This window comes from Haemaphysalis longicornis, unplaced genomic scaffold, assembly GCF_048455015.1.
Source record: "Haemaphysalis longicornis isolate Haplotype H1 unplaced genomic scaffold, Haemaphysalis longicornis Haplotype H1 scaffold_9, whole genome shotgun sequence".
Classification (NCBI taxonomy): domain Eukaryota; kingdom Metazoa; phylum Arthropoda; class Arachnida; order Ixodida; family Ixodidae; genus Haemaphysalis; species Haemaphysalis longicornis.
In genome coordinates, this window is record NW_027526460.1 from 124,472,459 (window position 1) to 124,495,305 (window position 22,847).

A 22,847-nucleotide genomic window follows, 5' to 3' on the forward strand; every position below is an offset into this window, starting at 1 on the left:
CCCGCAGGACTTTACGCTCCACGTTGGTTAAAAAACTGAACGAAACATTGCAGGGAGCGCCAAAGACACTCGGCCCACTACGGACAGGTCGTGCATCCGTTCAACCTTGTTTCCGTGGTGTAGTGGTTATCACGTGCGCTTTACACGCGCTAGGTCCCCGGTTCGATCCCGGCCGGAAACAGCCTTTTGCCGTATTTTTCTGTTTATTGAAATATTTACGAAGGCCTTTCTTACTAGTTAATTCGTAATCTGTGAACAGAAAATTGCCGCTAAATGCTAACGGTAGAAAAATATTTCTCTTTCTTCTCCAGAGACCCCGCAGGACTTTACGCTCCACGTTGGTTAAAAAACTGAACGAAACATTGCAGGGAGCGCCGAGGACACTCGGCCCACTACGGACAGGTCGTGCATCCGTTCAACCTTGTCTCCGTGGTGGAGTGGTTATCACGTGCGCTTTACACGCGCAAGGTCCCCGGTTCGATCCCGGTCGGAAACAGCCTTTTGCCGTATTTTTCTGTTTATTGAAATATTACGAAGGCCTTTCTTACTAGTTAATTCGTAATCTGTGAACAGAAGATTGCCACTAAATGCTAACGGTAAAAAAATATTTCTCTTTCTTCTCTAGAGTCCCCGCAGGACTTTACGCTCCACGTTGGTTAAAAAGTGAACGAAACATTGCAGGGAGCGCCTAGGACACTCGGCCCACTACGGACAGGTCGTGTATCCATTCAACCTCGTTTCCGTGGTGTAGTGGTTATCACGTGCGCTTTACAGGCGCAAGGTCCCCGTTTCGATCCCGGGCGGAAACAGCCTTTTGCCGTATTCTTCTGTTTATTGAAATACTAACGAAGGCCTTTCTTACTAGTTAATTCGTAATCTGTGGACAGAAGATTGCCACTAAATGCTAACAGTAAAAAAATATTTCTCTTTCTTCTCTAGAGTCCCCGCAGGACTTTACGCTCCACGTTGGTTAAAAAAGGTAACGAAACATTGCAGGGAGCGCCTAGGACACTCGGCCCACTACGGACAGGTCGTGCATCCGTTCAACCTTGTTTCCGTGGTGTAGTGGTTATCACGTGCGCTTTACACGCGCAAGGTCCCCGGTTCGATCCCGGGCGGAAACAGCCTTTTGCCGTATTCTTCTGTTTATTGAAATATTAACGAAGGCCTTTCTTACTAGTTAATTTGTAATCTGTGGACAGAAGATTGCCACTAAATGCTAACAGTAAAAAAATATTTCTCTTTCTTCTCTAGAGTCCCCGCAGGACTTTAAGCTCCAAGTTGGTTAAAAAACTGAACGAAACATTGCAGGGAGCGCCGAGGACACTCGGCCCACTACGGACAGGTCGTGTATCCATTCAACCTCGTTTCCGTGGTGTAGTGGTTATCACGTGCGCTTTACACGCGCAAGGTCCCCGGTTCGATCCCGGCCGGAAACAGCCTTTTGCCGTATTTTTCTGTTTATTGAAATATTTACGAAGGTCGTTCTTACTAGTTAATTCTTAATCTGTGAACAGAAGATTGCCGCTAAATGCTAACGGTACAAAAATATTTCTCTTTCTTCTCCAGAGACCCCGCAGGACTTTACGCTCCACGTTGGTTAAAAAAGTGAACGAAACATTGCAGGGAGCGCCTAGGACACTCGGCCCACTACGGACAGGTCGTGTATCCATTCAACCTCGTTTCCATGGTGTAGTGGTTATCACGTGCGCTTTACACGCGCAAGGGCCCCGGTTCGATCCCGGGTGGAAACAGCCTTTTGCCGTATTCTTCTGTTTATTGAAATATTAACGAAGGCCTTTCTTACTAGTTAATTCGTAATCTGTGGACAGAAGATTGCCACTAATTGCTAACAGTAAAAAAATATTTCTCTTTCTTCTCTAGAGTCCCCGCAGGACTTTACGCTCCACGTTGGTTAAAAAACTGAACGAAACATTGCAGGGAGCGCCGAGGACACTCGGCAAATACGGACAGGTCGTGCATCCGTTCAACCTTGTTTCCGTGGTGTAGTGGTTATCACGTGCGCTTTACACGCGCAAGGTCCCCGGTTCGGTCCCGGGCGGAAACAGCCTTTTGCCGTATTCTTCTGTTTATTGAAATATTAACGAAGGCCTTTCTTACTAGTTAATTCGTAATCTGTGGACAGAAGATTGCCACTAAATGCTAACAGTAAAAAAATATTTCTCTTTCTTCTCTAGAGTCCCCGCAGGACTTTACGCTCCACGTTGGTTAAAAAACTGAACGAAACATTGCAGGGAGCGCCGAGGACACTCGGCCCACTACGGACAGGTCGTGCATCCGTTCAACCTTGTTTCCGTGGTGTAGTGGTTATCACGTGCGCTTTACACGCGCAAGGTCCCCGGTTCGATCCCGGGTGGAAACAGCCTTTTGCCGTATTTTTCTGTTTATTGAAATATTAACGAAGGCCTTTCTTACTAGTTAATTCGTAATCTGTGAACAGAAGATTGCCGCTAAATGCTAACGGTAAAAAAATATTTCTCTTTCTTCTCTAGAGTCCCCGCAGGACTTTACGCTCCACGTTGGTTAAAAAAGTGAACGAAACATTGCAGGGAGCGCCTAGGACACTCGGCCCAATACGGACAGGTCGTGTATCCATTCAACCTCGTTTCCGTGGTGTAGTGGTTATCACGTGCGCTTTACACGCGCAAGGTCCCCGGTTCGATTCCGGGCGGAAACAGCCTTTTGCCGTATTTTTCTGTTTATTGAAATATTTACGAAGGCCTTTCTTACTAGTTAATTCGTAATCTGTGAACAGAAAATTGCCGCTAAATGCTAACGGTAGAAAAATATTTCTCTTTCTTCTCCAGAGACCCCGCAGGACTTTACGCTCCACGTTGGTTAAAAAACTGAACGAAACATTGCAGGGAGCGCCGAGGACACTCGGCCCACTACGGACAGGTCGTGCATCCGTTCAACCTTGTTTCCGTGGTGTAGTGGTTATCACGTGCGCTTTACACGCGCAAGGTCCCCGGTTCGATCCCGGTCGGAAACAGCCTTTTGCCGTATTTTTCTGTTTATTGAAATATTAACGAAGGCCTTTCTTACTAGTTAATTCGTAATCTGTGAACAGAAGATTGCCGCTAAATGCTAACGGTAAAAAAATATTTCTCTTTCTTCTCTAGAGTCCCCGCGGGACTTTACGCTCCACGTTGGTTAAAAAGTGAACAAAACATTGCAGGGAGCGAATAGGAAACTCGGCCCACTACGGACAGGTCGTGTATCCATTCAACCTCGTTTCCGTGGTGTAGTGGTTATCACGTGCGCTTTACAGGCGCAAGGTCCCCGGTTCGATCCCGGGCGGAAACAGCCTTTTGCCGTATTCTTCTGTTTATTGAAATACTAACGAAGGCTTTTCTGACTAGTTAATTCGTAATCTGTGGACAGAAGATTGCCACTAAATGCTAACAGTAAAAAAATATTTCTCTTTCTTCTCTAGAGTCCCCGCAGGACTTTACGCTCCACGTTGGTTAAAAAACTGAACGAAACATTGCAGGGAGCGCCGAGGACACTCAGCCCACTACGGACAGGTCGTGCATCCATTCAACCTCGTTTCCAAGGTGTAGTGGTTATCACGTGCGCTTTACACGCGCAAGGTCCCCGGTTCGATCCCGGGCGGAAACAGCCTTTTGCCGTGTATTTCTGTTTATTGAAATATTAACGAAGGCCTTTCTTACTAGTTAATTCGTAATCTGTGAACAGAAGATTGCCGCTACATGCTAACGGTAAAAAAATATTTCTCTTTCTTCTCTAGAGTCCCCGCAGGACTTTACGCTCCACGTTGGTTAAAAAAGTGAACGAAACATTGCAGGGAGCGCCTAGGACACTCTGCCCACTACGGACAGGTCGTGCATCCGTTCAACCTCGTTTCCGTGGTGTAGTGGTTATCACGTGCGCTTTACACGCGCAAGGTCCCCGGTTCGATCCCGGGCGGAAACAGCCTTTTGCCGTATTCTTCTGTTTATTGAAATATTAACGAAGGCCTTTCTTACTAGTTAATTCGTAATCTGTGGACAGAAGATTGCCACTAAATGCTAACAGTAAAAAAATATTTCTCTTTCTTCTCTAGAGTCCCCGCAGGACTTTAAGCTCCACGTTGGTTAAAAAACTGAACGAAACATTGCAGGGAGCGCCGAGGACACTCGGCCCACTACGGACAGGTCGTGTATCCATTCAACCTCGTTTCCGTGGTGTAGTGGTTATCACGTGCGCTTTACACGCGCAAGGTCCCCGGTTCGATCCCGGCCGGAAACAGCCTTTTGCCGTATTTTTCTGTTTATTGAAATATTTACGAAGGTCGTTCTTACTAGTTAATTCTTAATCTGTGAACAGAAGATTGCCGCTAAATGCTAACGGTACAAAAATATTTCTCTTTCTTCTCCAGAGACCCCGCAGGACTTTACGCTCCACGTTGGTTAAAAAAGTGAACGAAACATTGCATTGAGCGCCTAGGACACTCGGCCCACTACGGACAGGTCGTGTATCCATTCAACCTCGTTTCCATGGTGTAGTGGTTATCACGTGCGCTTTACACGCGCAAGGGCCCCGGTTCGATCCCGGGTGGAAACAGCCTTTTGCCGTATTCTTCTGTTTATTGAAATATTAACGAAGGCCTTTCTTACTAGTTAATTCGTAATCTGTGGACAGAAGATTGCCACTAATTGCTAACAGTAAAAAAATATTTCTCTTTCTTCTCTAGAGTCCCCGCAGGACTTTACGCTCCACGTTGGTTAAAAAACTGAACGAAACATTGCAGGGAGCGCCGAGGACACTCGGCAAATACGGACAGGTCGTGCATCCGTTCAACCTTGTTTCCGTGGTGTAGTGGTTATCACGTGCGCTTTACACGCGCAAGGTCCCCGGTTCGATCCCGGGCGGAAACAGCCTTTTGCCGTATTCTTCTGTTTATTGAAATATTAACGAAGGCCTTTCTTACTAGTTAATTCGTAATCTGTGGACAGAAGATTGCCACTAAATGCTAACAGTAAAAAAATATTTCTCTTTCTTCTCTAGAGTCCCCGCAGGACTTTACGCTCCACGTTGGTTAAAAAACTGAACGAAACATTGCAGGGAGCGCCGAGGACACTCGGCCCACTACGGACAGGTCGTGCATCCGTTCAACCTTGTTTCCGTGGTGTAGTGGTTATCACGTGCGCTTTACACGCGCAAGGTCCCCGGTTCGATCCCGGGTGGAAACAGCCTTTTGCCGTATTTTTCTGTTTATTGAAATATTAACGAAGGCCTTTCTTACTAGTTAATTCGTAATCTGTGAACAGAAGATTGCCGCTAAATGCTAACGGTAAAAAAATATTTCTCTTTCTTCTCTAGAGTCCCCGCAGGACTTTACGCTCCACGTTGGTTAAAAAAGTGAACGAAACATTGCAGGGAGCGCCTAGGACACTCGGCCCAATACGGACAGGTCGTGTATCCATTCAACCTCGTTTCCGTGGTGTAGTGGTTATCACGTGCGCTTTACACGCGCAAGGTCCCCGGTTCGATTCCGGGCGGAAACAGCCTTTTGCCGTATTTTTCTGTTTATTGAAATATTTACGAAGGCCTTTCTTACTAGTTAATTCGTAATCTGTGAACAGAAAATTGCCGCTAAATGCTAACGGTAGAAAAATATTTCTCTTTCTTCTCCAGAGACCCCGCAGGACTTTACGCTCCACGTTGGTTAAAAAACTGAACGAAACATTGCAGGGAGCGCCGAGGACACTCGGCCCACTACGGACAGGTCGTGCATCCGTTCAACCTTGTTTCCGTGGTGTAGTGGTTATCACGTGCGCTTTACACGCGCAAGGTCCCCGGTTCGATCCCGGTCGGAAACAGCCTTTTGCCGTATTTTTCTGTTTATTGAAATATTAACGAAGGCCTTTCTTACTAGTTAATTCGTAATCTGTGAACAGAAGATTGCCGCTAAATGCTAACGGTAAAAAAATATTTCTCTTTCTTCTCTAGAGTCCCCGCGGGACTTTACGCTCCACGTTGGTTAAAAAGTGAACAAAACATTGCAGGGAGCGAATAGGAAACTCGGCCCACTACGGACAGGTCGTGTATCCATTCAACCTCGTTTCCGTGGTGTTGTGGTTATCACGTGCGCTTTACAGGCGCAAGGTCCCCGGTTCGACCCGGGCGGAAACAGCCTTTTGCCGTATTCTTCTGTTTATTGAAATACTAACGAAGGCTTTTCTGACTAGTTAATTCGTAATCTGTGGACAGAAGATTGCCACTAAATGCTAACAGTAAAAAAATATTTCTCTTTCTTCTCTAGAGTCCCCGCAGGACTTTACGCTCCACGTTGGTTAAAAAACTGAACGAAACATTGCAGGGAGCGCCGAGGACACTCAGCCCACTACGGACAGGTCGTGTATCCATTCAACCTCGTTTCCAAGGTGTTGTGGTTATCACGTGCGCTTTACACGCGCAAGGTCCCCGGTTCGATCCCGGGCGGAAACAGCCTTTTGCCGTGTATTTCTGTTTATTGAAATATTAACGAAGGCCTTTCTTACTAGTTAATTCGTAATCTGTGAACAGAAGATTGCCGCTACATGCTAACGGTAAAAAAATATTTCTCTTTCTTCTCTAGAGTCCCCGCAGGACTTTACGCTCCACGTTGGTTAAAAAAGTGAACGAAACATTGCAGGGAGCGCCTAGGACACTCTGCCCACTACGGACAGGTCGTGCATCCGTTTAACCTTGTTTCCGTGGTGTAGTGGTTATCACGTGCGCTTTACACGCGCAAGGTCCCCGGTTCGATCCCGGGCGGAAACAGCCTTTTGCCGTATTCTTCTGTTTATTGAAATATTAACGAAGGCCTTTCTTACTAGTTAATTCGTAATCTGTGGACAGAAGATTGCCGCAAAATGCTAACAGTAAAAAAATATTTCTCTTTCTTCTCTAGAGTCCCCGCAGGACTTTACGCTCCACGTTGGTTAAAAAACTGAACGAAACATTGCAGGGAGCGCCGAGGACACTCGGCCCACTACGGACAGGTCGTGCATCCGTTAAACCTTGTTTCCGTGGTGTAGTGGTTATCACGTGCGCTTTACACGCGCAAGGTCCCCGGTTCGATCCCGGCCGGAAACAGCCTTTTGCCGTATTTTTCTGTTTATTGAAATATTTACGAAGGCCTTTCTTACTAGTTAATTCGTAATCTGTGAACAGAAGATTGCCGCTAAATGCTAACGGTAGAAAAATATTTCTCTTTCTTCTCCAGAGACCCCGCAGGACTTTACGCTCCACGTTGGTTAAAAAACTGAACGAAACATTGCAGGGAGCGCCGAGGACACTCGGCCCACTACGGACAGGTCGTGCATCCGTTCAACCTTGTTTCCGTGGTGTAGTGGTTATCACGTGCGCTTTACACGCGCAAGGTCCCCGATTCGATCCCGGTCGGAAACAGCCTTTTGCCGTATTTTTCTGTTTATTGAAATATTAACGAAGGCCTTTCTTACTAGTTAATTCGTAATCTGTCAACAGAAGATTGCCGCTAAATGCTAACGGTAAAAAAATATTTCTCTTTCTTCTCTAGAGTCCCCGCAGGACTTTACGCTCCACGTTGGTTAAAAAAGTGAACGAAACATTGCAGGGAGCGCCTAGGACACTCGGCCCAATACGGACAGGTCGTGTATCCATTCAACCTCGTTTCCGTGGTGTAGTGGTTATCACGTGCGCTTTACACGCGCAAGGTCCCCGGTTCGATTCCGGGCGGAAACAGCCTTTTGCCGTATTTTTCTGTTTATTGAAATATTTACGAAGGCCTTTCTTACTAGTTAATTCGTAATCTGTGAACAGAAAATTGCCGCTAAATGCTAACGGTAGAAAAATATTTCTCTTTCTTCTCCAGAGACCCCGCAGGACTTTACGCTCCACGTTGGTTAAAAAACTGAACGAAACATTGCAGGGAGCGCCGAGGACACTCGGCCCACTACGGACAGGTCGTGCATCCGTTCAACCTTGTTTCCGTGGTGTAGTGGTTATCACGTGCGCTTTACACGCGCAAGGTCCCCGGTTCGATCCCGGTCGGAAACAGCCTTTTGCCGTATTTTTCTGTTTATTGAAATATTAACGAAGGCCTTTCTTACTAGTTAATTCGTAATCTGTGAACAGAAGATTGCCGCTAAATGCTAACGGTAAAAAAATATTTCTCTTTCTTCTCTAGAGTCCCCGCGGGACTTTACGCTCCACGTTGGTTAAAAAGTGAACAAAACATTGCAGGGAGCGAATAGGAAACTCGGCCCACTACGGACAGGTCGTGTATCCATTCAACCTCGTTTCCGTGGTGTAGTGGTTATCACGTGCGCTTTACAGGCGCAAGGTCCCCGGTTCGACCCGGGCGGAAACAGCCTTTTGAAGTATTCTTCTGTTTATTGAAATACTAACGAAGGCTTTTCTGACTAGTTAATTCGTAATCTGTGGACAGAAGATTGCCACTAAATGCTAACAGTAAAAAAATATTTCTCTTTCTTCTCTAGAGTCCCCGCAGGACTTTACGCTCCACGTTGGTTAAAAAACTGAACGAAACATTGCAGGGAGCGCCGAGGACACTCAGCCCACTACGGACAGGTCGTGTATCCATTCAACCTCGTTTCCAAGGTGTTGTGGTTATCACGTGCGCTTTACACGCGCAAGGTCCCCGGTTCGATCCCGGGCGGAAACAGCCTTTTGCCGTGTATTTCTGTTTATTGAAATATTAACGAAGGCCTTTCTTACTAGTTAATTCGTAATCTGTGAACAGAAGATTGCCGCTACATGCTAACGGTAAAAAAATATTTCTCTTTCTTCTCTAGAGTCCCCGCAGGACTTTACGCTCCACGTTGGTTAAAAAAGTGAACGAAACATTGCAGGGAGCGCCTAGGACACTCTGCCCACTACGGACAGGTCGTGCATCCGTTCAACCTTGTTTCCGTGGTGTAGTGGTTATCACGTGCGCTTTACACGCGCAAGGTCCCCGGTTCGATCCCGGGCGGAAACAGCCTTTTGCCGTATTCTTCTGTTTATTGAAATATTAACGAAGGCCTTTCTTACTAGTTAATTCGTAATCTGTGGACAGAAGATTGCCGCAAAATGCTAACAGTAAAAAAATATTTCTCTTTCTTCTCTAGAGTCCCCGCAGGACTTTACGCTCCACGTTGGTTAAAAAACTGAACGAAACATTGCAGGGAGCGCCGAGGACACTCGGCCCACTACGGACAGGTCGTGCATCCGTTAAACCTTGTTTCCGTGGTGTAGTGGTTATCACGTGCGCTTTACACGCGCAAGGTCCCCGGTTCGATCCCGGCCGGAAACAGCCTTTTGCCGTATTTTTCTGTTTATTGAAATATTTACGAAGGCCTTTCTTACTAGTTAATTCGTAATCTGTGAACAGAAGATTGCCGCTAAATGCTAACGGTAGAAAAATATTTCTCTTTCTTCTCCAGAGACCCCGCAGGACTTTACGCTCCACGTTGGTTAAAAAACTGAACGAAACATTGCAGGGAGCGCCGAGGACACTCGGCCCACTACGGACAGGTCGTGCATCCGTTCAACCTTGTTTCCGTGGTGTAGTGGTTATCACGTGCGCTTTACACGCGCAAGGTCCCCGATTCGATCCCGGTCGGAAACAGCCTTTTGCCGTATTTTTCTGTTTATTGAAATATTAACGAAGGCCTTTCTTACTAGTTAATTCGTAATCTGTCAACAGAAGATTGCCGCTAAATGCTAACGGTAAAAAAATATTTCTCTTTCTTCTCTAGAGTCCCCGCAGGACTTTACGCTCCACGTTGGTTCAAAAAGTGAACGAAACATTGCAGGGAGCGCCTAGGACACTCGGCCCACTACGGACAGGTCGTGTATCCATTCAACCTCGTTACCGTGGTGTAGTGGTTATCACGTGCGCTTTACACGCGCAAGGTCCCCGGTTCGATCCCGGCCGGAAACAGCCTTTTGCCGTATTTTTCTGTTTATTGAAATATTTACGAAGGCCTTTCTTACTAGTTAATTCGTAATCTGTGAACAGAAAATTGCCGCTAAATGCTAACGATAGAAAAATATTTCTCTTTCTTCTCCAGAGACCCCGCAGGACTTTACGCTCCACGTTGGTTAAAAAACTGAACGAAACATTGCAGGGAGCGCCGAGGACACTCGGCCCACTACGGACAGGTCGTGTATCCATTCAACCTCGTTTCCGTGGTGTAGTGGTTATCACGTGCGCTTTACACGCGCAAGGTCCCCGGTTCGATCCCGGGCGGAAACAGCCTTTTGCCGTATTTTTCTGTTTATTGAAATATTAACGAAGGCCTTTCTTACTAGTTAATTCGTAATCTGTGAACAGAAGATCGCAGCTAAAGGCTAACGGTAAAAAAATATTTCTCTTTGTTCTCTAGAGTCCCCGCAGAACTTTACGCTCCACGTTGGTTAAAAAACTGAACGAAACATTGCAGGGAGCGCCGAGGACAATCGGCCCACTACGGACAGGTCGTGCATCCGTTCAAGCTTGTTTCCGTGGTGTAGTGGTTATCACGTGCGCTTTACACGCGCAAGGTCCCCGGTTCAATCCCGGGCGGAAACAGCCTTTTGCCGTATTTTTCTGTTTATTGAAATATTAACGAAGGCCTTTCTTACTAGTTAATTCGTAATCTGTGGACAGAAGATTGCCACTAATTGCTAACAGTAAAAAAATATTTCTCTTTCTTCTCTAGATTCCCCGCAGGACTTTACGCTCCACGTTGGTTAAAAAACTGAACGAAACATTGCAGGGAGCGCCGAGGACACTCGGCCCACTACGGACAGGTCGTGCATCCGTTCAACCTTGTTTCCGTGGTGTAGTGGTCATCACGTGCGCTTTACACGCGCAAGGTCCCCGGTTCGATCCCGGGTGGAAACAGCCTTTTGCCGTATTTTTCTGTTTATTGAAATATTAACGAAGGCCTTTCTTACTAGTTAATTCGTAATCTGTGAACAGAAGATTGCCGCTAAATGCTAACGGTAAAAAAATATTTCTCTTTCTTCTCTAGAGTCCCCGCAGGACTTTACGCTCCACGTTGGTTAAAAAAGTGAACGAAACATTGCAGGGAGCGCCTAGGACACTCGGCCCAATACGGACAGGTCGTGTATCCATTCAACCTCGTTTCCGTGGTGTAGTGGTTATCACGTGCGCTTTACACGCGCAAGGTCCCCGGTTCGATCCCGGGCGGAAACAGCCTTTTGCCGTATTTTTCTGTTTATTGAAATATTTACGAAGGCCTTTCTTACTAGTTAATTCGTAATCTGTGAACAGAAAATTGCCGCTAAATGCTAACGGTAGAAAAATATTTCTCTTTCTTCTCCAGAGACCCCGCAGGACTTTACGCTCCACGTTGGTTAAAAAACTGAACGAAACATTGCAGGGAGCGCCGAGGACACTCGGCCCACTACGGACAGGTCGTGCATCCGTTCAACCTTGTTTCCGTGGTGTAGTGGTTATCACGTGCGCTTTACACGCGCAAGGTCCCCGGTTCGATCCCGGTCGGAAACAGCCTTTTGCCGTATTTTTCTGTTTATTGAAATATTAACGAAGGCCTTTCTTACTAGTTAATTCGTAATCTGTGAACAGAAGATTGCCGCTAAATGCTAACGGTAAAAAAATATTTCTCTTTCTTCTCTAGAGTCCCCGCGGGACTTTACGCTCCACGTTGGTTAAAAAGTGAACAAAACATTGCAGGGAGCGAATAGGAAACTCGGCCCACTACGGACAGGTCGTGTATCCATTCAACCTCGTTTCCGTGGTGTAGTGGTTATCACGTGCGCTTTACAGGCGCAAGGTCCCCGGTTCGATCCCGGGCGGAAACAGCCTTTTGCCGTATTCTTCTGTTTATTGAAATACTAACGAAGGCTTTTCTGACTAGTTAATTCGTAATCTGTGGACAGAAGATTGCCACTAAATGCTAACAGTAAAAAAATATTTCTCTTTCTTCTCTAGAGTCCCCGCAGGACTTTACGCTCCACGTTGGTTAAAAAACTGAACGAAACATTGCAGGGAGCGCCGAGGACACTCAGCCCACTACGGACAGGTCGTGTATCCATTCAACCTCGTTTCCAAGGTGTAGTGGTTATCACGTGCGCTTTACACGCGCAAGGTCCCCGGTTCGATCCTGGGCGGAAACAGCCTTTTGCCGTGTATTTCTGTTTATTGAAATATTAACGAAGGCCTTTCTTACTAGTTAATTCGTAATCTGTGAACAGAAGATTGCCGCTACATGCTAACGGTAAAAAAATATTTCTCTTTCTTCTCTAGAGTCCCCGCAGGACTTTACGCTCCACGTTGGTTAAAAAAGTGAACGAAACATTGCAGGGAGCGCCTAGGACACTCTGCCCACTACGGACAGGTCGTGCATCCGTTCAACCTTGTTTCCGTGGTGTAGTGGTTATCACGTGCGCTTTACACGCGCAAGGTCCCCGGTTCGATCCCGGGCGGAAACAGCCTTTTGCCGTATTCTTCTGTTTATTGAAATATTAACGAAGGCCTTTCTTACTAGTTAATTCGTAATCTGTGGACAGAAGATTGCCGCTAAATGCTAACAGTAAAAAAATATTTCTCTTTCTTCTCTAGAGTCCCCGCAGGACTTTACGCTCCACGTTGGTTAAAAAACTGAACGAAACATTGCAGGGAGCGCCGAGGACACTCGGCCCACTACGGACAGGTCGTGCATCCGTTAAACCTTGTTTCCGTGGTGTAGTGGTTATCACGTGCGCTTTACACGCGCAAGGTCCCCGGTTCGATCCCGGCCGGAAACAGCCTTTTGCCGTATTTTTCTGTTTATTGAAATATTTACGAAGGCCTTTCTTACTAGTTAATTCGTAATCTGTGAACAGAAGATTGCCGCTAAATGCTAACGGTAGAAAAATATTTCTCTTTCTTCTCCAGAGACCCCGCAGGACTTTACGCTCCACGTTGGTTAAAAAACTGAACGAAACATTGCAGGGAGCGCCGAGGACACTCGGCCCACTACGGACAGGTCGTGCATCCGTTCAACCTTGTTTCCGTGGTGTAGTGGTTATCACGTGCGCTTTACACGCGCAAGGTCCCCGATTCGATCCCGGTCGGAAACAGCCTTTTGCCGTATTTTTCTGTTTATTGAAATATTAACGAAGGCCTTTCTTACTAGTTAATTCGTAATCTGTCAACAGAAGATTGCCGCTAAATGCTAACGGTAAAAAAATATTTCTCTTTCTTCTCTAGAGTCCCCGCAGGACTTTACGCTCCACGTTGGTTCAAAAAGTGAACGAAACATTGCAGGGAGCGCCTAGGACACTCGGCCCACTACGGACAGGTCGTGTATCCATTCAACCTCGTTACCGTGGTGTAGTGGTTATCACGTGCGCTTTACACGCGCAAGGTCCCCGGTTCGATCCCGGCCGGAAACAGCCTTTTGCCGTATTTTTCTGTTTATTGAAATATTTACGAAGGCCTTTCTTACTAGTTAATTCGTAATCTGTGAACAGAAAATTGCCGCTAAATGCTAACGATAGAAAAATATTTCTCTTTCTTCTCCAGAGACCCCGCAGGACTTTACGCTCCACGTTGGTTAAAAAACTGAACGAAACATTGCAGGGAGCGCCGAGGACACTCGGCCCACTACGGACAGGTCGTGTATCCATTCAACCTCGTTTCCGTGGTGTAGTGGTTATCACGTGCGCTTTACACGCGCAAGGTCCCCGGTTCGATCCCGGGCGGAAACAGCCTTTTGCCGTATTTTTCTGTTTATTGAAATATTAACGAAGGCCTTTCTTACTAGTTAATTCGTAATCTGTGAACAGAAGATCGCAGCTAAAGGCTAACGGTAAAAAAATATTTCTCTTTGTTCTCTAGAGTCCCCGCAGAACTTTACGCTCCACGTTGGTTAAAAAACTGAACGAAACATTGCAGGGAGCGCCGAGGACAATCGGCCCACTACGGACAGGTCGTGCATCCGTTCAAGCTTGTTTCCGTGGTGTAGTGGTTATCACGTGCGCTTTACACGCGCAAGGTCCCCGGTTCAATCCCGGGCGGAAACAGCCTTTTGCCGTATTTTTCTGTTTATTGAAATATTAACGAAGGCCTTTCTTACTAGTTAATTCGTAATCTGTGGACAGAAGATTGCCACTAATTGCTAACAGTAAAAAAATATTTCTCTTTCTTCTCTAGAGTCCCCGCAGGACTTTACGCTCCACGTTGGTTAAAAAACTGAACGAAACATTGCAGGGAGCGCCGAGGACACTCGGCAAATACGGACAGGTCGTGCATCCGTTCAACCTTGTTTCCGTGGTGTAGTGGTTATCACGTGCGCTTTACACGCGCAAGGTCCCCGGTTCGATCCCGGGCGGAAACAGCCTTTTGCCGTATTCTTCTGTTTATTGAAATATTAACGAAGGCCTTTCTTACTAGTTAATTCGTAATCTGTGGACAGAAGATTGCCACTAAATGCTAACAGTAAAAAAATATTTCTCTTTCTTCTCTAGAGTCCCCGCAGGACTTTACGCTCCACGTTGGTTAAAAAACTGAACGAAACATTGCAGGGAGCGCCGAGGACACTCGGCCCACTACGGACAGGTCGTGCATCCGTTCAACCTTGTTTCCGTGGTGTAGTGGTTATCACGTCCGCTTTACACGCGCAAGGTCCCCGGTTCGATCCCGGACGGAAACAGCCTTTTGCCGTATTCTTCAGTTTATTGAAATATTAACGAAGGCCTTTCTTACTAGTTAATTCGTAATCTGTGGACAGAAGATTGCCACTAAATGCTAACGGTAAAAAAATATTTCTCTTTCTTCTCTAGAGTCCCCGCAGGACTTTACGCTCCACGTTGGTAAAAAAACTGAACGAAACATTGCAGGGAGCGCCGAGAACACTCGGCCCACTACAGACAGGTCGTGTATCCATTCAACCTCGTTTCCGTGGTGAAGTGGTTATCACGTGCGCTTTACACCTGCAAGGTCCCCGGTTCGATCCCGGGCGGAAACAACCTTTTGCCGTATTTTTCTGTTTATTGAAATATTAACGAAGGTGTTTCTTACTAGTAATTCGTAATCTGTGAACAGAAGATTGCCGCTAAATGCTAACGGTAAAAAAATATTTCTCTTTCTTCTCTAGAGTCCCCGCAGGACTTTACGCTCCACGTTGGTTAAAAAACTGAACGAAACATTGCAGGGAGCGCCGAGGACTCTCGGCCCACTACGGACAGGTCGTGTATCCATTCAACCTCGTTTCCGTGGTGTAGTGGTTATCACGTGCGCTTTACACGCGCAAGGTCCCCGGTTCGATCCCGGGCGGAAACAGCCTTTTGCCGTATTTTTCTGTGTTTTGAAATATTAACGAAGGCCTTTCTTACTAGTTAATCGTAATCTGTGAACAGAAGATTGCCGCTAAATGCTAACGGTAAAAAAATATTTCTCTTTCTTCTCTAGAGTCCCCGCAGGACTTTACGCTCCACGTTGGTTAAAAAACTGAACGAAACATTGCAGGGAGCGCCTAGGACACTCAGCCCACTACGGACCGGTCGTGTATCTATTCAACCTCGTTTCCGTGGTGTAGTGGTTATCACGTGCGCTTTACACGCCAAGGTCCCCGTTTCGATCCCGGGCGGAAACAGCCTTTTGCCGTATTTTTCTGTTTATTGAAATATTAACGAAGGCCTTTCTTACTAGTTAATTCGTAATCTGTGAACAGAAGATCGCCGCTAAATGCTAACGGTAAAAAAATATTTCTCTTTCTTCTCCAGAGACCCCGCAGGACTTTACGCCCCACGTTGGTTAAAAAACTGAACGAAACATTGCAGGGAGCGCCGAGGACACTCGGCCCACTACGAACAGGTCGTTTATCCATTCAACCTCGTTTCCGTTGTGTAGTGGTTATCACGTGCGCTTTACACGCGCAAGGTCCCCGGTTCGATCCCGGGCGGAAACAGCCTTTTGCCGTATTTTTCTGTTTATTGAAATATTAACGAAGGCCTTTGTTACTAGGTAATTCGTAATCTGTGAACAGAAGATCGCCGCTAAATGCTAACGGTAAAAAAATATTTCTCTTTCTTCTCCAGAGACCCCGCAGGACTTTACGCCCCACGTTGGTTAAAAAACTGAACGAAACATTGCAGGGAGCGCCGAGGACAATCGGCCCACTACGGACAGGTCGTGTATGCGTTCAACCTCGTTACCGTGGTGTAGTGGTTTTCACGTGCGCTTTATACGCGCAAGGTCCCCGGTTCGATCCCGGGCGGAAGCAACCTTTTGCTGTATTTTTCTCTTCATGGAAATATTAACGAAGGCATTTTATACTAGTTAATTCGAAATCTGTGAACAGAAGATTGCCGCTAAATGCTAACGGTAGAAAAATATTTCTCTTTCTTCTCCAGAGACCCCGCAGGACTTTACGCTCCACGTTGGTTAAAAAACTGAACGAAACATTGCAGGGAGCGCCGAGGACACTCGGCCCACTACGGACAGGTCGTGCATCCGTTCAACCTTGTTTCCGTGGTGTAGTGGTTATCACCTGCGCTTTACACGCGCAAGGTCCCCGGTTCGATCCCGGTCGGAAACAGCCTTTTGCCGTATTTTTCTGTTTATTGAAATATTAACGAAGGCCTTTCTTACTAGTTAATTCGTAATCTGTGAACAGAAGATTGCCACTAAATGCTAACGGTAAAAAAATATTTCTCTTTCTTCTCTAGAGTCCCCGCAGGACTTTACGCTCCACGTTGGTTAAAAAGTGAACGAAACATTGCAGGGAGCGCCTAGGACACTCGGCCCACTACGGACAGGTCGTGTATCCATTCAACCTCGTTTCCGTGGTGTAGTGGTTATCACGTGCGCTTTACAGGCGCAAGGTCCCCGTTTCGATCCCGGGCGGAAACAGCCTTTTGCCGTATTCTTCTGTTTATTGAAATACTAACGAAGGCCTTTCTTACTAGTTAATTCGTAATCTGTGGACAGAAGATTGCCACTAAATGCTAACAGTAAAAAAATATTTCTCTTTCTTCTCTAGAGTCCCCGCAGGACTTTACGCTCCACGTTGGTTAAAAAACTGAACGAAACATTGCAGGGAGCGCCGAGGACACTCAGCCCACTACGGACAGGTCGTGTATCCATTCAACCTTGTTTCCGTGGTGTAGTGGTTATCACGTGCGCTTTACACGCGCAAGGTCCCCGGTTCGATCCCGGGCGGAAACAGCCTTTTGCCGTGTATTTCTGTTTATTGAAATATTAACGAAGGCCTTTCTTACTAGTTAATTCGTAATCTGTGAACAGAAGATTGCCGCTAAATGCTAACGGTAAAAAAATATTTCTCTTTCTTCTCTAGAGTTCCCGCAGGACTTTACGCTCCACGTTGGTTAAAAAAGGTAACGAAACATTGCAGGGAGCGCCTAGGACACTCGGCCCACTACGGACAGGTCGTGCATCCGTTCAACCTTGTTTCCGTGGTGTAGTGGTTATCACGTGCGCTTTACACGCGCAAGGTCCCCGGTTCGATCCCGGTCGGAAACAGCCTTTTGCCGTATTTTTCTGTTTATTGAAATATTAACGAAGGCCTTTCTTACTAGTTAATTCGTAATCTGTCAACAGAAGATTGCCGCTAAATGCTAACGGTAAAAAAATATTTCTCTTTCTTCTCTAGAGTCCCCGCAGGACTTTACGCTCCACGTTGGTTCAAAAAGTGAACGAAACATTGCAGGGAGCGCCTAGGACACTCGGCCCACTACGGACAGGTCGTGTATCCATTCAACCTCGTTTCCGTGGTGTAGTGGTTATCACGTGCGCTTTACACGCGCAAGGTCCCCGGTTCGATCCCGGGCGGAAACAGCCTTTTGCCGTATTCTTCTGTTTATTGAAATATTAACGAAGGCCTTTCTTACTAGTTAATTCGTAATCTGTGGACAGAAGATTGCCACTAAATGCTAACAGTAAAAAAATATTTCTCTTTCTTCTCTAGAGTCCCCGCAGGACTTTACGCTCCACGTTGGTTGAAAAACTGAACGAAACATTGCAGGGAGCGCCGAGGACACTCGGCCCACTACGGACAGGTCGTGTATCCATTCAACCTCGTTTCCGTGGTGTAGTGGTTATCACGTGCGCTTTACACGCGCAAGGTCCCCTGTTCGATCCCGGGCGGAAACAGCCTTTTGCCGTATTTTTCTGTTTATTGAAATATTAACGAAGGCCTTTCTTACTAGTTAATTCGTAATCTGTGAACAGAAGATTGCCGCTAAATGCTAACAGTAAAAAAATATTTCTCTTTCTTCTCTAGTGTCCCCGCAGAACTTTACGCTCCACGTTGGTTAAAAAACTGAACGAAACATAGCAGGGAGCGCCGAGGACACTCGGCCCACTACGGACAGGTCGTGCATCCGTTCAACCTTCTTTCCGTGGTGTAGTGGTTATCACGTGCGCTTTACACGCGCAAGGTCCCCGGTTCGATCCCGGGCGGAAACAGCCTTTTGCCGTATTCTTCTGTTTATTGAAATATTAACGAAGGCCTTTCTTACTAGTTAATTCGTAATCTGTGGACAGAAGATTGCCACTAAATGCTAACAGAAAAAAATATTTCTCTTTCTTTTCTAGAGTCCCCGCAGGACTTTACGCTCCACGTTGGTTAAAAAACTGAACGAAACATTGCAGGGAGCGCCAAAGACACTCGGCCCACTACGGACAGGTCGTGCATCCGTTCAACCTTGTTTCCGTGGTGTAGTGGTTATCACGTGCGCTTTACACGCGCTAGGTCCCCGGTTCGATCCCGGCCGGAAACAGCCTTATGCCGTATTTTTCTGTTTATTGAAATATTTACGAAGGCCTTTCTTACTAGTTAATTCGTAATCTGTGAACAGAAAATTGCCCGTAAATGCTAACGGTAGAAAAATATTTCTCTTTCTTCTCCAGAGACCCCGCAGGACTTTACGCTCCACGTTGGTTAAAAAACTGAACGAAACATTGCAGGGAGCGCCGAGGACACTCGGCCCACTACGGACAGGTCGTGCATCCGTTCAACCTTGTCTCCGTGGTGTAGTGGTTATCACGTGCGCTTTACACGCGCAAGGTCCCCGGTTCGATCCCGGTCGGAAACAGCCTTTTGCCGTATTTTTCTGTTTATTGAAATATTAACGAAGGCCTTTCTTACTAGTTAATTCGTAATCTGTGAACAGAAGATTGCCACTAAATGCTAACGGTAAAAAAATATTTCTCTTTCTTCTCTAGAGTCCCCGCAGGACTTTACGCTCCACGTTGGTTAAAAAGTGAACGAAACATTGCAGGGAGCGCTTAGGACACTCGGCCCACTACGGACAGGTCGTGTATCCATTCAACCTCGTTTCCGTGGTGTAGTGGTTATCACGTGCGCTTTACAGGCGCAAGGTCCCCGTTTCGATCCCGGGCGGAAACAGCCTTTTGCCGTATTCTTCTGTTTATTGAAATACTAACGAAGGCCTTTCTTACTAGTTAATTCGTAATCTGTGGACAGAAGATTGCCACTAAATGCTAACAGTAAAAAAATATTTCTCTTTCTTCTCTAGAGTCCCCGCAGGACTTTACGCTCCACGTTGGTTAAAAAACTGAACGAAACATTGCAGGGAGCGCCGAGGACACTCAGCCCACTACGGACAGGTCGTGTATCCATTCAACCTTGTTTCCGTGGTGTAGTGGTTATCACGTGCGCTTTACACGCGCAAGGTCCCCGGTTCGATCCCGGGCGGAAACAGCCTTTTGCCGTGTATTTCTGTTTATTGAAATATTAACGAAGGCCTTTCTTACTAGTTAATTCGTAATCTGTGAACAGAAGATTGCCGCTAAATGCTAACGGTAAAAAAATATTTCTCTTTCTTCTCTAGAGTTCCCGCAGGACTTTACGCTCCACGTTGGTTAAAAAAGGTAACGAAACATTGCAGGGAGCGCCTAGGACACTCGGCCCACTACGGACAGGTCGTGCATCCGTTCAACCTTGTTTCCGTGGTGTAGTGGTTATCACGTGCGCTTTACACGCGCAAGGTCCCCGGTTCGATCCCGGTCGGAAACAGCCTTTTGCCGTATTTTTCTGTTTATTGAAATATTAACGAAGGCCTTTCTTACTAGTTAATTCGTAATCTGTCAACAGAAGATTGCCGCTAAATGCTAACGGTAAAAAAATATTTCTCTTTCTTCTCTAGAGTCCCCGCAGGACTTTACGCTCCACGTTGGTTCAAAAAGTGAACGAAACATTGCAGGGAGCGCCTAGGACACTCGGCCCACTACGGACAGGTCGTGTATCCATTCAACCTCGTTTCCGTGGTGTAGTGGTTATCACGTGCGCTTTACACGCGCAAGGTCCCCGGTTCGATCCCGGGCGGAAACAGCCTTTTGCCGTATTCTTCTGTTTATTGAAATATTAACGAAGGCCTTTCTTACTAGTTAATTCGTAATCTGTGGACAGAAGATTGCCACTAAATGCTAACAGTAAAAAAATATTTCTCTTTCTTCTCTAGAGTCCCCGCAGGACTTTACGCTCCACGTTGGTTGAAAAACTGAACGAAACATTGCAGGGAGCGCCGAGGACACTCGGCCCACTACGGACAGGTCGTGTATCCATTCAACCTCGTTTCCGTGGTGTAGTGGTTATCACGTGCGCTTTACACGCGCAAGGTCCCCTGTTCGATCCCGGGCGGAAACAGCCTTTTGCCGTATTTTTCTGTTTATTGAAATATTAACGAAGGCCTTTCTTACTAGTTAATTCGTAATCTGTGAACAGAAGATTGCCGCTAAATGCTAACAGTAAAAAAATATTTCTCTTTCTTCTCTAGTGTCCCCGCAGAACTTTACGCTCCACGTTGGTTAAAAAACTGAACGAAACATAGCAGGGAGCGCCGAGGACACTCGGCCCACTACGGACAGGTCGTGCATCCGTTCAACCTTGTTTCCGTGGTGTAGTGGTTATCACGTGCGCTTTACACGCGCAAGGTCCCCGGTTCGATCCCGGGCGGAAACAGCCTTTTGCCGTATTCTTCTGTTTATTGAAATATTAACGAAGGCCTTTCTTACTAGTTAATTCGTAATCTGTGGACAGAAGATTGCCACTAAATGCTAACAGAAAAAAATATTTCTCTTTCTTTTCTAGAGTCCCCGCAGGACTTTACGCTCCACGTTGGTTAAAAAACTGAACGAAACATTGCAGGGAGCGCCAAAGACACTCGGCCCACTACGGACAGGTCGTGCATCCGTTCAACCTTGTTTCCGTGGTGTAGTGGTTATCACGTGCGCTTTACACGCGCTAGGTCCCCGGTTCGATCCCGGCCGGAAACAGCCTTATGCCGTATTTTTCTGTTTATTGAAATATTTACGAAGGCCTTTCTTACTAGTTAATTCGTAATCTGTGAACAGAAAATTGCCCGTAAATGCTAACGGTAGAAAAATATTTCTCTTTCTTCTCCAGAGACCCCGCAGGACTTTACGCTCCACGTTGGTTAAAAAACTGAACGAAACATTGCAGGGAGCGCCGAGGACACTCGGCCCACTACGGACAGGTCGTGCATCCGTTCAACCTTGTCTCCGTGGTGTAGTGGTTATCACGTGCGCTTTACACGCGCAAGGTCCCCGGTTCGATCCCGGTCGGAAACAGCCTTTTGCCGTATTTTTCTGTTTATTGAAATATTAACGAAGGCCTTTCTTACTAGTTAATTCGTAATCTGTGAACAGAAGATTGCCACTAAATGCTAACGGTAAAAAAATATTTCTCTTTCTTCTCTAGAGTCCCCGCAGGACTTTACGCTCCACGTTGGTTAAAAAGTGAACGAAACATTGCAGGGAGCGCTTAGGACACTCGGCCCACTACGGACAGGTCGTGTATCCATTCAACCTCGTTTCCGTGGTGTAGTGGTTATCACGTGCGCTTTACAGGCGCAAGGTCCCCGTTTCGATCCCGGGCGGAAACAGCCTTTTGCCGTATTCTTCTGTTTATTGAAATACTAACGAAGGCCTTTCTTACTAGTTAATTCGTAATCTCTGGACAGAAGATTGCCACTAAATGCTAACAGTAAAAAAATATTTCTCTTTCTTCTCTAGAGTCCCCGCAGGACTTTACGCTCCACGTTGGTTAAAAAAAGGTAACGAAACATTGCAGGGAGTGCCTAGGACACTCGGCCCACTACGGACAGGTCGTGCATCCGTTCAACCTTGTTTCCGTGGTGTAGTGGTTATCACGTGCGCTTTACACGCGCAAGGTCACCGGTTCGATCCCGGTCGGAAACAGCCTTTTGCCGTATTTTTCTGTTTATTGAAATATTAACGAAGGCCTTTCTTACTAGTTAATTCGTAATCTGTCAACAGAAGATTGCCGCTAAATGCTAACGGTAAAAAAATATTTCTCTTTCTTCTCTAGAGTCCCCGCAGGACTTTACGCTCCACGTTGGTTCAAAAAGTGAACGAAACATTGCAGGGAGCGCCTAGGACACTCGGCCCACTACGGACAGGTCGTGTATCCATTCAACCTCGTTTCCGTGGTGTAGTGGTTATCACGTGCGCTTTACACGCGCAAGGTCCCCGGTTCGATCCCGGGCGGAAACAGCCTTTTGCCGTATTCTTCTGTTTATTGAAATATTAACGAAGGCCTTTCTTACTAGTTAATTCGTAATCTGTGGACAGAAGATTGCCACTAAATGCTAACAGTAAAAAAATATTTCTCTTTCTTCTCTAGAGTCCCCGCAGGACTTTACGCTCCACGTTGGTTAAAAAGTGAACGAAACATTGCAGGGAGCGCCTAGGACACTCGGCCCACTACGGACAGGTCGTGTATCCATTCAACCTCGTTTCCGTGGTGTAGTGGTTATCACGTGCGCTTTACAGGCGCAAGGTCCCCGTTTCGATCCCGGGCGGAAACAGCCTT

General features: G+C 46.5%; 71 non-coding genes across 71 annotated transcripts; all 71 read left to right on the forward strand.

Annotated features, from left to right (window-relative positions):
• Positions 1-108: 108 nt before the first annotated feature.
• Positions 109-181, forward strand: Trnav-uac (transfer RNA valine (anticodon UAC)). The gene has a single exon. It is a non-coding gene; the product is annotated as a tRNA-Val (tRNA).
• A 242-nt stretch (positions 182-423) lies between these two features.
• On the forward strand, positions 424-496 carry Trnav-uac (transfer RNA valine (anticodon UAC)). Its single transcript has one exon. It is a non-coding gene; the product is annotated as a tRNA-Val (tRNA).
• Positions 497-736: 240 nt separating this feature from the next.
• Trnav-uac (transfer RNA valine (anticodon UAC)) lies at positions 737-809 on the forward strand. The gene has a single exon. It is a non-coding gene; the product is annotated as a tRNA-Val (tRNA).
• A 242-nt stretch (positions 810-1,051) lies between these two features.
• Positions 1,052-1,124, forward strand: Trnav-uac (transfer RNA valine (anticodon UAC)). Its single transcript has one exon. It is a non-coding gene; the product is annotated as a tRNA-Val (tRNA).
• Positions 1,125-1,366: 242 nt separating this feature from the next.
• Trnav-uac (transfer RNA valine (anticodon UAC)) lies at positions 1,367-1,439 on the forward strand. The gene has a single exon. It is a non-coding gene; the product is annotated as a tRNA-Val (tRNA).
• A 242-nt stretch (positions 1,440-1,681) lies between these two features.
• On the forward strand, positions 1,682-1,754 carry Trnav-uac (transfer RNA valine (anticodon UAC)). The gene has a single exon. It is a non-coding gene; the product is annotated as a tRNA-Val (tRNA).
• A 241-nt stretch (positions 1,755-1,995) lies between these two features.
• On the forward strand, positions 1,996-2,068 carry Trnav-uac (transfer RNA valine (anticodon UAC)). The gene has a single exon. It is a non-coding gene; the product is annotated as a tRNA-Val (tRNA).
• A 242-nt stretch (positions 2,069-2,310) lies between these two features.
• Positions 2,311-2,383, forward strand: Trnav-uac (transfer RNA valine (anticodon UAC)). The gene has a single exon. It is a non-coding gene; the product is annotated as a tRNA-Val (tRNA).
• Positions 2,384-2,625: 242 nt separating this feature from the next.
• On the forward strand, positions 2,626-2,698 carry Trnav-uac (transfer RNA valine (anticodon UAC)). Its single transcript has one exon. It is a non-coding gene; the product is annotated as a tRNA-Val (tRNA).
• A 242-nt stretch (positions 2,699-2,940) lies between these two features.
• Positions 2,941-3,013, forward strand: Trnav-uac (transfer RNA valine (anticodon UAC)). Its single transcript has one exon. It is a non-coding gene; the product is annotated as a tRNA-Val (tRNA).
• Positions 3,014-3,254: 241 nt separating this feature from the next.
• On the forward strand, positions 3,255-3,327 carry Trnav-uac (transfer RNA valine (anticodon UAC)). Its single transcript has one exon. It is a non-coding gene; the product is annotated as a tRNA-Val (tRNA).
• A 242-nt stretch (positions 3,328-3,569) lies between these two features.
• On the forward strand, positions 3,570-3,642 carry Trnav-uac (transfer RNA valine (anticodon UAC)). The gene has a single exon. It is a non-coding gene; the product is annotated as a tRNA-Val (tRNA).
• Positions 3,643-3,884: 242 nt separating this feature from the next.
• Positions 3,885-3,957, forward strand: Trnav-uac (transfer RNA valine (anticodon UAC)). Its single transcript has one exon. It is a non-coding gene; the product is annotated as a tRNA-Val (tRNA).
• Positions 3,958-4,199: 242 nt separating this feature from the next.
• On the forward strand, positions 4,200-4,272 carry Trnav-uac (transfer RNA valine (anticodon UAC)). The gene has a single exon. It is a non-coding gene; the product is annotated as a tRNA-Val (tRNA).
• Positions 4,273-4,514: 242 nt separating this feature from the next.
• Positions 4,515-4,587, forward strand: Trnav-uac (transfer RNA valine (anticodon UAC)). Its single transcript has one exon. It is a non-coding gene; the product is annotated as a tRNA-Val (tRNA).
• A 241-nt stretch (positions 4,588-4,828) lies between these two features.
• Positions 4,829-4,901, forward strand: Trnav-uac (transfer RNA valine (anticodon UAC)). The gene has a single exon. It is a non-coding gene; the product is annotated as a tRNA-Val (tRNA).
• A 242-nt stretch (positions 4,902-5,143) lies between these two features.
• On the forward strand, positions 5,144-5,216 carry Trnav-uac (transfer RNA valine (anticodon UAC)). Its single transcript has one exon. It is a non-coding gene; the product is annotated as a tRNA-Val (tRNA).
• A 242-nt stretch (positions 5,217-5,458) lies between these two features.
• Positions 5,459-5,531, forward strand: Trnav-uac (transfer RNA valine (anticodon UAC)). The gene has a single exon. It is a non-coding gene; the product is annotated as a tRNA-Val (tRNA).
• Positions 5,532-5,773: 242 nt separating this feature from the next.
• Positions 5,774-5,846, forward strand: Trnav-uac (transfer RNA valine (anticodon UAC)). The gene has a single exon. It is a non-coding gene; the product is annotated as a tRNA-Val (tRNA).
• Positions 5,847-6,401: 555 nt separating this feature from the next.
• On the forward strand, positions 6,402-6,474 carry Trnav-uac (transfer RNA valine (anticodon UAC)). The gene has a single exon. It is a non-coding gene; the product is annotated as a tRNA-Val (tRNA).
• Positions 6,475-6,716: 242 nt separating this feature from the next.
• On the forward strand, positions 6,717-6,789 carry Trnav-uac (transfer RNA valine (anticodon UAC)). Its single transcript has one exon. It is a non-coding gene; the product is annotated as a tRNA-Val (tRNA).
• Positions 6,790-7,031: 242 nt separating this feature from the next.
• On the forward strand, positions 7,032-7,104 carry Trnav-uac (transfer RNA valine (anticodon UAC)). The gene has a single exon. It is a non-coding gene; the product is annotated as a tRNA-Val (tRNA).
• Positions 7,105-7,346: 242 nt separating this feature from the next.
• On the forward strand, positions 7,347-7,419 carry Trnav-uac (transfer RNA valine (anticodon UAC)). The gene has a single exon. It is a non-coding gene; the product is annotated as a tRNA-Val (tRNA).
• A 242-nt stretch (positions 7,420-7,661) lies between these two features.
• Trnav-uac (transfer RNA valine (anticodon UAC)) lies at positions 7,662-7,734 on the forward strand. Its single transcript has one exon. It is a non-coding gene; the product is annotated as a tRNA-Val (tRNA).
• A 242-nt stretch (positions 7,735-7,976) lies between these two features.
• Positions 7,977-8,049, forward strand: Trnav-uac (transfer RNA valine (anticodon UAC)). Its single transcript has one exon. It is a non-coding gene; the product is annotated as a tRNA-Val (tRNA).
• Positions 8,050-8,290: 241 nt separating this feature from the next.
• On the forward strand, positions 8,291-8,362 carry Trnav-uac (transfer RNA valine (anticodon UAC)). Its single transcript has one exon. It is a non-coding gene; the product is annotated as a tRNA-Val (tRNA).
• Positions 8,363-8,604: 242 nt separating this feature from the next.
• On the forward strand, positions 8,605-8,677 carry Trnav-uac (transfer RNA valine (anticodon UAC)). The gene has a single exon. It is a non-coding gene; the product is annotated as a tRNA-Val (tRNA).
• A 242-nt stretch (positions 8,678-8,919) lies between these two features.
• Trnav-uac (transfer RNA valine (anticodon UAC)) lies at positions 8,920-8,992 on the forward strand. The gene has a single exon. It is a non-coding gene; the product is annotated as a tRNA-Val (tRNA).
• Positions 8,993-9,234: 242 nt separating this feature from the next.
• On the forward strand, positions 9,235-9,307 carry Trnav-uac (transfer RNA valine (anticodon UAC)). Its single transcript has one exon. It is a non-coding gene; the product is annotated as a tRNA-Val (tRNA).
• A 242-nt stretch (positions 9,308-9,549) lies between these two features.
• Trnav-uac (transfer RNA valine (anticodon UAC)) lies at positions 9,550-9,622 on the forward strand. Its single transcript has one exon. It is a non-coding gene; the product is annotated as a tRNA-Val (tRNA).
• A 242-nt stretch (positions 9,623-9,864) lies between these two features.
• Positions 9,865-9,937, forward strand: Trnav-uac (transfer RNA valine (anticodon UAC)). The gene has a single exon. It is a non-coding gene; the product is annotated as a tRNA-Val (tRNA).
• A 242-nt stretch (positions 9,938-10,179) lies between these two features.
• Trnav-uac (transfer RNA valine (anticodon UAC)) lies at positions 10,180-10,252 on the forward strand. The gene has a single exon. It is a non-coding gene; the product is annotated as a tRNA-Val (tRNA).
• A 242-nt stretch (positions 10,253-10,494) lies between these two features.
• Trnav-uac (transfer RNA valine (anticodon UAC)) lies at positions 10,495-10,567 on the forward strand. Its single transcript has one exon. It is a non-coding gene; the product is annotated as a tRNA-Val (tRNA).
• Positions 10,568-10,809: 242 nt separating this feature from the next.
• Positions 10,810-10,882, forward strand: Trnav-uac (transfer RNA valine (anticodon UAC)). Its single transcript has one exon. It is a non-coding gene; the product is annotated as a tRNA-Val (tRNA).
• Positions 10,883-11,124: 242 nt separating this feature from the next.
• Trnav-uac (transfer RNA valine (anticodon UAC)) lies at positions 11,125-11,197 on the forward strand. The gene has a single exon. It is a non-coding gene; the product is annotated as a tRNA-Val (tRNA).
• Positions 11,198-11,439: 242 nt separating this feature from the next.
• Positions 11,440-11,512, forward strand: Trnav-uac (transfer RNA valine (anticodon UAC)). The gene has a single exon. It is a non-coding gene; the product is annotated as a tRNA-Val (tRNA).
• A 241-nt stretch (positions 11,513-11,753) lies between these two features.
• On the forward strand, positions 11,754-11,826 carry Trnav-uac (transfer RNA valine (anticodon UAC)). Its single transcript has one exon. It is a non-coding gene; the product is annotated as a tRNA-Val (tRNA).
• Positions 11,827-12,068: 242 nt separating this feature from the next.
• Positions 12,069-12,141, forward strand: Trnav-uac (transfer RNA valine (anticodon UAC)). Its single transcript has one exon. It is a non-coding gene; the product is annotated as a tRNA-Val (tRNA).
• A 242-nt stretch (positions 12,142-12,383) lies between these two features.
• Trnav-uac (transfer RNA valine (anticodon UAC)) lies at positions 12,384-12,456 on the forward strand. Its single transcript has one exon. It is a non-coding gene; the product is annotated as a tRNA-Val (tRNA).
• Positions 12,457-12,698: 242 nt separating this feature from the next.
• Positions 12,699-12,771, forward strand: Trnav-uac (transfer RNA valine (anticodon UAC)). The gene has a single exon. It is a non-coding gene; the product is annotated as a tRNA-Val (tRNA).
• Positions 12,772-13,013: 242 nt separating this feature from the next.
• Positions 13,014-13,086, forward strand: Trnav-uac (transfer RNA valine (anticodon UAC)). Its single transcript has one exon. It is a non-coding gene; the product is annotated as a tRNA-Val (tRNA).
• Positions 13,087-13,328: 242 nt separating this feature from the next.
• Trnav-uac (transfer RNA valine (anticodon UAC)) lies at positions 13,329-13,401 on the forward strand. The gene has a single exon. It is a non-coding gene; the product is annotated as a tRNA-Val (tRNA).
• A 242-nt stretch (positions 13,402-13,643) lies between these two features.
• Trnav-uac (transfer RNA valine (anticodon UAC)) lies at positions 13,644-13,716 on the forward strand. Its single transcript has one exon. It is a non-coding gene; the product is annotated as a tRNA-Val (tRNA).
• A 242-nt stretch (positions 13,717-13,958) lies between these two features.
• Positions 13,959-14,031, forward strand: Trnav-uac (transfer RNA valine (anticodon UAC)). The gene has a single exon. It is a non-coding gene; the product is annotated as a tRNA-Val (tRNA).
• A 241-nt stretch (positions 14,032-14,272) lies between these two features.
• Trnav-uac (transfer RNA valine (anticodon UAC)) lies at positions 14,273-14,345 on the forward strand. The gene has a single exon. It is a non-coding gene; the product is annotated as a tRNA-Val (tRNA).
• A 242-nt stretch (positions 14,346-14,587) lies between these two features.
• On the forward strand, positions 14,588-14,660 carry Trnav-uac (transfer RNA valine (anticodon UAC)). Its single transcript has one exon. It is a non-coding gene; the product is annotated as a tRNA-Val (tRNA).
• Positions 14,661-14,902: 242 nt separating this feature from the next.
• On the forward strand, positions 14,903-14,975 carry Trnav-uac (transfer RNA valine (anticodon UAC)). The gene has a single exon. It is a non-coding gene; the product is annotated as a tRNA-Val (tRNA).
• Positions 14,976-15,216: 241 nt separating this feature from the next.
• Trnav-uac (transfer RNA valine (anticodon UAC)) lies at positions 15,217-15,289 on the forward strand. The gene has a single exon. It is a non-coding gene; the product is annotated as a tRNA-Val (tRNA).
• A 555-nt stretch (positions 15,290-15,844) lies between these two features.
• Trnav-uac (transfer RNA valine (anticodon UAC)) lies at positions 15,845-15,917 on the forward strand. The gene has a single exon. It is a non-coding gene; the product is annotated as a tRNA-Val (tRNA).
• A 242-nt stretch (positions 15,918-16,159) lies between these two features.
• Positions 16,160-16,232, forward strand: Trnai-uau (transfer RNA isoleucine (anticodon UAU)). Its single transcript has one exon. It is a non-coding gene; the product is annotated as a tRNA-Ile (tRNA).
• Positions 16,233-16,474: 242 nt separating this feature from the next.
• Positions 16,475-16,547, forward strand: Trnav-uac (transfer RNA valine (anticodon UAC)). Its single transcript has one exon. It is a non-coding gene; the product is annotated as a tRNA-Val (tRNA).
• A 241-nt stretch (positions 16,548-16,788) lies between these two features.
• Positions 16,789-16,861, forward strand: Trnav-uac (transfer RNA valine (anticodon UAC)). The gene has a single exon. It is a non-coding gene; the product is annotated as a tRNA-Val (tRNA).
• Positions 16,862-17,103: 242 nt separating this feature from the next.
• On the forward strand, positions 17,104-17,176 carry Trnav-uac (transfer RNA valine (anticodon UAC)). The gene has a single exon. It is a non-coding gene; the product is annotated as a tRNA-Val (tRNA).
• Positions 17,177-17,418: 242 nt separating this feature from the next.
• On the forward strand, positions 17,419-17,491 carry Trnav-uac (transfer RNA valine (anticodon UAC)). The gene has a single exon. It is a non-coding gene; the product is annotated as a tRNA-Val (tRNA).
• Positions 17,492-17,733: 242 nt separating this feature from the next.
• Positions 17,734-17,806, forward strand: Trnav-uac (transfer RNA valine (anticodon UAC)). Its single transcript has one exon. It is a non-coding gene; the product is annotated as a tRNA-Val (tRNA).
• Positions 17,807-18,048: 242 nt separating this feature from the next.
• On the forward strand, positions 18,049-18,121 carry Trnav-uac (transfer RNA valine (anticodon UAC)). The gene has a single exon. It is a non-coding gene; the product is annotated as a tRNA-Val (tRNA).
• A 242-nt stretch (positions 18,122-18,363) lies between these two features.
• Positions 18,364-18,436, forward strand: Trnav-uac (transfer RNA valine (anticodon UAC)). The gene has a single exon. It is a non-coding gene; the product is annotated as a tRNA-Val (tRNA).
• A 241-nt stretch (positions 18,437-18,677) lies between these two features.
• On the forward strand, positions 18,678-18,750 carry Trnav-uac (transfer RNA valine (anticodon UAC)). Its single transcript has one exon. It is a non-coding gene; the product is annotated as a tRNA-Val (tRNA).
• Positions 18,751-18,992: 242 nt separating this feature from the next.
• Trnav-uac (transfer RNA valine (anticodon UAC)) lies at positions 18,993-19,065 on the forward strand. The gene has a single exon. It is a non-coding gene; the product is annotated as a tRNA-Val (tRNA).
• A 241-nt stretch (positions 19,066-19,306) lies between these two features.
• Trnav-uac (transfer RNA valine (anticodon UAC)) lies at positions 19,307-19,379 on the forward strand. The gene has a single exon. It is a non-coding gene; the product is annotated as a tRNA-Val (tRNA).
• A 242-nt stretch (positions 19,380-19,621) lies between these two features.
• On the forward strand, positions 19,622-19,694 carry Trnav-uac (transfer RNA valine (anticodon UAC)). Its single transcript has one exon. It is a non-coding gene; the product is annotated as a tRNA-Val (tRNA).
• Positions 19,695-19,936: 242 nt separating this feature from the next.
• Trnav-uac (transfer RNA valine (anticodon UAC)) lies at positions 19,937-20,009 on the forward strand. The gene has a single exon. It is a non-coding gene; the product is annotated as a tRNA-Val (tRNA).
• A 242-nt stretch (positions 20,010-20,251) lies between these two features.
• Positions 20,252-20,324, forward strand: Trnav-uac (transfer RNA valine (anticodon UAC)). Its single transcript has one exon. It is a non-coding gene; the product is annotated as a tRNA-Val (tRNA).
• Positions 20,325-20,566: 242 nt separating this feature from the next.
• Positions 20,567-20,639, forward strand: Trnav-uac (transfer RNA valine (anticodon UAC)). Its single transcript has one exon. It is a non-coding gene; the product is annotated as a tRNA-Val (tRNA).
• Positions 20,640-20,881: 242 nt separating this feature from the next.
• Positions 20,882-20,954, forward strand: Trnav-uac (transfer RNA valine (anticodon UAC)). Its single transcript has one exon. It is a non-coding gene; the product is annotated as a tRNA-Val (tRNA).
• Positions 20,955-21,195: 241 nt separating this feature from the next.
• Trnav-uac (transfer RNA valine (anticodon UAC)) lies at positions 21,196-21,268 on the forward strand. The gene has a single exon. It is a non-coding gene; the product is annotated as a tRNA-Val (tRNA).
• Positions 21,269-21,510: 242 nt separating this feature from the next.
• Positions 21,511-21,583, forward strand: Trnav-uac (transfer RNA valine (anticodon UAC)). Its single transcript has one exon. It is a non-coding gene; the product is annotated as a tRNA-Val (tRNA).
• A 241-nt stretch (positions 21,584-21,824) lies between these two features.
• On the forward strand, positions 21,825-21,897 carry Trnav-uac (transfer RNA valine (anticodon UAC)). Its single transcript has one exon. It is a non-coding gene; the product is annotated as a tRNA-Val (tRNA).
• Positions 21,898-22,140: 243 nt separating this feature from the next.
• Trnav-uac (transfer RNA valine (anticodon UAC)) lies at positions 22,141-22,213 on the forward strand. The gene has a single exon. It is a non-coding gene; the product is annotated as a tRNA-Val (tRNA).
• Positions 22,214-22,455: 242 nt separating this feature from the next.
• On the forward strand, positions 22,456-22,528 carry Trnav-uac (transfer RNA valine (anticodon UAC)). Its single transcript has one exon. It is a non-coding gene; the product is annotated as a tRNA-Val (tRNA).
• Positions 22,529-22,769: 241 nt separating this feature from the next.
• On the forward strand, positions 22,770-22,842 carry Trnav-uac (transfer RNA valine (anticodon UAC)). Its single transcript has one exon. It is a non-coding gene; the product is annotated as a tRNA-Val (tRNA).
• Positions 22,843-22,847: the final 5 nt, after the last annotated feature.